Source organism: Clavelina lepadiformis, chromosome 4 (assembly GCF_947623445.1).
Source record: "Clavelina lepadiformis chromosome 4, kaClaLepa1.1, whole genome shotgun sequence".
NCBI classification, from domain to species: Eukaryota; Metazoa; Chordata; class Ascidiacea; order Aplousobranchia; family Clavelinidae; genus Clavelina; species Clavelina lepadiformis.
In genome coordinates this window covers 16,984,983-16,991,478 of record NC_135243.1, presented here as the reverse complement: position 1 = coordinate 16,991,478, position 6,496 = coordinate 16,984,983, and the positions used below count along the sequence as shown (strand labels likewise).

The 6,496-nt window shown below is 35.5% G+C and overlaps 1 long non-coding RNA gene across 1 annotated transcript; it reads left to right on the top strand.

Moving 5' to 3' along the window:
- Window positions 1–4,710: 4,710 nt before the first annotated feature.
- Window positions 4,711–6,496, top strand: LOC143453277 (uncharacterized). Its single transcript, XR_013115152.1, has 3 exons — window positions 4,711–4,767; window positions 5,643–5,810; window positions 6,417–6,496. It is a non-coding gene; the product is annotated as an uncharacterized LOC143453277 (long non-coding RNA).

Genomic DNA, 6,496 nt, shown 5'->3' with positions numbered 1-6,496 from the left:
GGTTTTAAAGGCGCTTAATTTTTTCTCTATTTTCAGCGGCAAACGTCCTCGATTGAGCAATGGCGGTTATCATGGAACGAACAGATGACGACGAAGCAATATCTTCTAACAATCCTCTTTCTACGTCACTGGAGATTTGGACTGGACTGGACTGGACTGGACGCTTCCTGCCATTTTACTGCTGTTCAGCCTTGTGCAATGTATACATACAAAGTGCAAATAAATTTTCTAATATACAAAGTGCGTTTTCAATTTGCAATGCGCTTGTTTTTATAAATAATTGTGGTGGCCGTCTACAGCTTCTGGCTCATATTTATACCGAACATAATTTTTTCAAACTCGTTTTCCATTGACATCCAAGCAAAAACAAGGAAAATAAGATGACTGTTGATACTTCGATTCAAAATGGTAATCTATAAACTTTCTTTATTGAGCAATTTACGCGATGGATACCACTTCCGCAAGGTGTCGTTACGAGCCTCAGTTGTGCTAATTATATCAGCGAACATGAGTGGACAATTTCGGAGTTGAAAACTGCTTGTAGCAACGCCACACTTGTTAATTCGTGAAAAAATATCGTAACTAGCAAAGGTTTTTCGTGAGTTGAGTATGTACACCTAAGTTACTTCGGCACATACGAGCATTTAGATGTTCCTTCATTTCAGGTGCATGGGTTTTGAAACGTCAGAAGCATTTGGTATCTAACTTATAAGATGTCTAAAAAGCAATACAGTAACAGAGACGAAGAAGAGTCACACATTGGCAAAGCTGTAAAATCGAATGTATAGTAGCTATCGTGTTAGTGTCTGCTTTTTACATTTGGTTAATTGTTATTAAAACCTTTTGCATTAGGTTGAGCAAAAACAGTAAAAAGAACAAAAAATAAATCAAAACTTGACCCGCTGGGTGTCAAGACATGCTTTTCGGTGAAAGTCGTTTGCCACTAAAAAGGAGCAACTAAAGTTTTAGTTTGAACAGTGTTTACGCCAACATAAGATAAATTAGGTTTCCTTAAATTTCCTAAAACTAAAATAATATATATATATATTCAAAGATATAAGTTATAGTCGATTCTTCGGTTGGGCGTTTGATTTAAGATTACAAGAAGGATATCTGCAACTTCTTGGAAAAGTCCTGCCTCAACATCAACTCCACTGCAAAATGCGTGACTATGTTTGTCGCATTTTGACGTCATTATGCAATGTTATTATGTGGCTGATCGAATAAGTCAGTGTGCGGAGGCTCTGGTTGATTATACTAGCTATTCGGTCTTAATTTACCTGCCGAATTAATGATCTGACTCCGTGGTTGCGTGCGGTTAGAAATCTCTAACCTTAACGTGTTACTACTGTTACTAGCCGAAAGCTATTACGATTAACAGATACAGTTTATCAGAAAACAATCCTTTATTGTAGGAACTGTACAGGTTCCGATTAATATGACACAAGCACAAACTTAGCATTCACCAATTAAAACAAGTCTAACGAATTACATTTTAACACGACTGACGTAATACGTTCGTACGATTCGATATCTCTCTGTCTGCGCGGGTACTCGCGTATCAGCACGAGTTTATAAAGCGGAGCGATGTGAACGGAAATATTCAACACAATATACACGAACATTTCAAAACGCGCGAACGATGAACACAAAGCGTTTGCCATGGGAATTACATTCAGTTACAACCAGGGTTGCTATGAAATCGCCTGGTAACGTACTAAACGGCGTTTTCACATAAAGTTATTTAGAGCAAGTTTCCAAATGTTGCATCACGATTGCAGTGTTATAAAGTTGCAACTGCAGCCAAATTGCAGCTTGCAGAAATGCTAGTTGCAGTTTTATCATGAACAATGTTTCAGTAACTAAATGGCGCATGTTTCCACAATTGATATAACGTTATTGGATGTGGCTCCCAAGCCACTACAAGTGCATGATGTGTTATGTAGGAAGATGTCGTCATGAAGTTGCAAATCATTTCTTGTAAAACTTAAAAGCAAATCGTTGATGTCTACGAGCTCAATACGGCGAGTTAATAAGATCAAAAGTGTCAGTAGCCTTAATAACTTACAAACTTACAGTAGGCTACTTGCTTAGTGTTGGAAAGTTTGTAGCCTATTTTTACGCAGTGAAAACAATATTATTAATGTAAAATAATTACGTATTCAGCAAACTGCCTTACATAACATACTACTTGAAGGCAAAATATTCAACAATAGCAGTGACATTTCACTTAAATAAGCAGTATTCGTTCAAACGATTCTTTCATGTTGTATTGAAGAAAATTCCTTTTAAGGTATAAGAGAAACTCCTCTTCAAGAAATATTTTTGTAGGTCAAAATCTAGAATAAATATTAATCATATTTACAAATATTTGAATTTAGATGCACGTTGCACGTTCATGAAAATAATGACAAAGTCAAGTGAAAATTAAAAACAATCATCGCATAAAATCATTTTTTGCTATATAAGGTTTTTAATTTATAAAATATAGCGTATAACATGTGTTGTGCACTTTTGAACGATCACAATAACATCCTTCTATGTGACGTGTCGGCGTTGCGGCTTTTTGTAGAACGGTGAAGGTTGATGACGTATACGGCTATTCATCGATACTGACGAACCTCAACTCGAGACTTGATTATTGTTGATTAATACTTGTCCTAAGAATGACTTGAATACGTCAGATCAACACATATTAATTTTCCAGTTGTTTTTTGAGTTCCACAGTCTGAGCTAAAAATAGCCCGACATGTAAAACTGGTCGGTTATTGTAAAACATCTTGAAGACAGGGCGTTTATAACAAAAAAGACAAGCAAAAGTAAAACCGTTTTAAACTCTAACTGCGAGATAAATAAAACTAACATTCGCAATGCGACGAAATGCGCGAAATTTGACTGTTAGTAGGTAGGTTAAACTGCTAATCATCGTATTGTAAGTCAAGTAATCACTGTAACGGTATAATATCACAATTAAATAACAATAACTATTTTGTATGTCCCGTTTTTGATTTCTATGACTCTACTGGTAATCTGGTTCACGCATAGACATAGGAAATATAAACAGTACAGTACCCTATTGTTAGATCGCAATCCTTTATCTTTGTTTCACAAACACTCCACACTTGTGGATGCAACTAACTTTATTCCTTAGCTTGCAAAAGATATTTATTTTTCAGTTTCGATTCCGAAGACCGGTTTTATTATTTACAGTAATTAGATTTTCTAAACTGAGCGAATATTTATCCAAGTTAAATACAGTACAGACCTACCAGTGAGATGTCTATTCAAGGAAACGAAGCTAAAAAAAGGAAGACTAAATTTAGAGAGGAATGGTTAAATACAGCAGTAGAGTATGTGACACTAAATTACAATGATGATACCGGAAATCAAGTTGGTAATTCATTTTAACTCAGCATTAAAATGCTCATGCTCACTAAATCAAATATTTGCTCAGCGTAAAATTTTCTTAGAGGGAACACTGGGTTCGACTTTTTTACCGATGGTGAGAAATGATAGCGGCACATTCATTAAAATAATAACAAAGTCAAGTAAAAATTGAAAACAAACTTCGCATAAAAAACCATTTTTTGTTATATAGGGGTTTTCATTTGTAACATTTTGGGATGTGTTCTGCACTTTTGAACGTATTCCAATAACATCCTTTTATGTCACGTGCCGGCGTTGCGGATTCCGTAGAACGATGAAAGTTGATGGCGTGTACGGCTATTCATCGATACTGACGAACCTCAACTCAAAGCCTGATAATTGTTGATTAATACTTGTCCTAAGAATGACTTGTATACGTCATATCAACACAGATTAAATTTCCAGTTGTTTTATGAGTTCCACAGTTTGGGCTAAAAATAGTCCGACATGTAAAACTGATCAATATCAGCATTACATCCTGAGTTAACTGTTAAAGATTGGTCTGGAGACAGAGGTGCGGATCCTTTTAAACATCTCGAAGACAGAGCGTTTATAGCAAAAACATGGTTTAATAGAACTAACATTCGCAATGCAACGAAATGCGCAAAATTTGAGTGTAAGTAAGTAAAGTGTTAACAATCGTATTGTAAGTAAAGTAATAACTGTAACGGTAACGTCACAATTAAATAATAATAACTATTTTGTGTGCCCCGTTTGTGATTTCTACTAGTTTTCTGGTTCACGCATAGACATCGGAAATATAAACACATGTGTTCATGTTTGTGACGTCTCTAGGACCTCGTGGTTAACAACATTTTTTAAAGGATAATTAAGCTTATGGAAATTAATAATTAATAATACATTGTACATAGATTAATCAAATAATTTTACTTACAAAAAACATCAAATGTGAGAAAGAATATTGGCTGGAAATATTCAAAATGATGTTAATATCTTTCAGTCAATGTAGAAAGTTGACAGACTGCGCAACAGCATTATTGTCTTGTGTCTATGCGGACTGTGTAGAATTAAGAATTTAAACCGTTCACAAAAATTCAAAAATATTTTATCTGTGTGCTGGCATTTCTTATCGTAGTTTCTCACAGAATAATTTGTAATGTTTAATCTTTTGTTTTGAAAATTGCCAGGTGATTAATTAGATTTGTGAGATAATTTTGGTTTCTTACTTTGTTTTCTTTCTTTAGCATTTGTTGTTTGGCAACACTGTTCTTATCACGAATTTAGGCTCAACCCATCGTCGTTCTTTAGCGCGTTCACTTATGAAGATGGTGGTTTTTGACCTGCTGGGCTGTTGTGTCCAGTTTAAAGGCAAAGTTTGCGGTTAGTGACTTTCAACTTTTATTTTGTTTAAAATTAGGTTAACCCAACTGTTTCTTAAACTGTTCCTGGTACAAAATGTGGCAGCCTTTTTTGACTTTCTTCGACAAAGGTGGCAAAAAATCTAAGAGTGCACTGCAAGTATCGTTGCTGCACACCTAGGTGTTTGGTCTTGCACACCGGAGATCTCGTCGAAAAGTGACACTTTCTGCGCTTTGGTTTAAAAAACCTTAATTTGGTGAACGGTTTCTGTGACGTAGCCTACCGATTTTTCCCAAGTGTTAGTTTTTCTAAAACTAATCACTCTGTCCCAAACTCTCCTCATGATTAAATTGCCGAACTAGCTCGATGCGAATTAAAGTCAAAGCTGTTATACAGCGTCCAATGACACTTTGACAATGTTTAAATTTATTGAAAACTAGGTCCATGTGCCCAAAACCTTTTTATAATTAAATTGAATGAATTTAGCCCTAAATAGTTAAGCAATAACAGGATTCAAACTTGAAACCTCCAGCGTTTTCCCTATGCTTAACCACTCTGCTTTCTTCTCCCAGTTTAAAACGAGAGCAGTAAACCCATCACTGAGAATCTGCTGGTCACCGTGATTCAACAACTTCGATAAATCGAGGCTGATTAAATAGGCTAGGCCTAGTCACTATGAAAAAAATTTGCCATAAAACATGTAAAATTGCACGGTAACTGTCTCTACAACCCAAAATAGAAGTGACATTTCTTTGTGTGCTGAAGATGTAGATTTTGCCAGCAGTCAAAATAGTTATCGCCAACAATCATTAGGTCCTTGTTTAATTTTTTGGATACATTAGGCAGTAAAAGTTTTCCATGCAGTTCGGTTCAATGCGACATCTTTCGCTTTTCAGCAGGTCTTGTAGAGCTGTAAATCGTTATGGAAAGTGGTCTGCCAGGTCGTCTTTGATCTTCGTTTTCCATGTGTTTGGAGCCAGTCTAGTGCAATTTGAGTGATGATAGTCTGGCTTATGAACACGGGTCCCACAAAGCACATTTTGTACGTTATGTGGTTTTTAAAGGTAAATAAGTGACTTTTGCGTAAAGCTTTATTGAATGTGACGTGCTCTTGGTAGCTGATACTAAGAATCCTGCAAAGGAAACGTGATTGAACTCAATCAGTTGTTTTGTTTTGGTTATTCTTGTTATTCCAGTTATTGTCCACATTTCACTGGCATATGTCAACATTGATAGAATGAGCTATGTAGTTGTAGTTTCCAATACCAAATCATCTTATCATAACTTAAAAAATATGTTAGTACGTTGGAAATGTTCATATGCCAAAATTCGTCGTGTAAGAATTGTTGCGTACTAAACGATGTCTTGAGCAAAACACCCCAGATTGTAGACACCAGCATAGGCCTAATTGATTAAATGCAATTTTGATTAATTGATTTTTTATTTTATTTTTATTTTTGTCTTTCTGCTTCCTGAACTCTTGTTAAAAGTGACTTAGCTTCCAGTCTAGTCAATGTAAAAATTAGTAATGCGTTGAGCGTTAAACAAGTGCACACTCAACTGCATTACCGAGATCTCATCAAGTCCTGCCATTTAACTTGGGATATAACTCTTTAAGCAGTATATTTAAGTATTTGTAGAATAAGCAGTAATTAATTGTTATTATACAGGGTTGCTAGCACTAAACACAGCATTCACTCGCTGTCAGCTTGCAAAATGAATATCCACCCATTCTGTCAGATTACTGTTA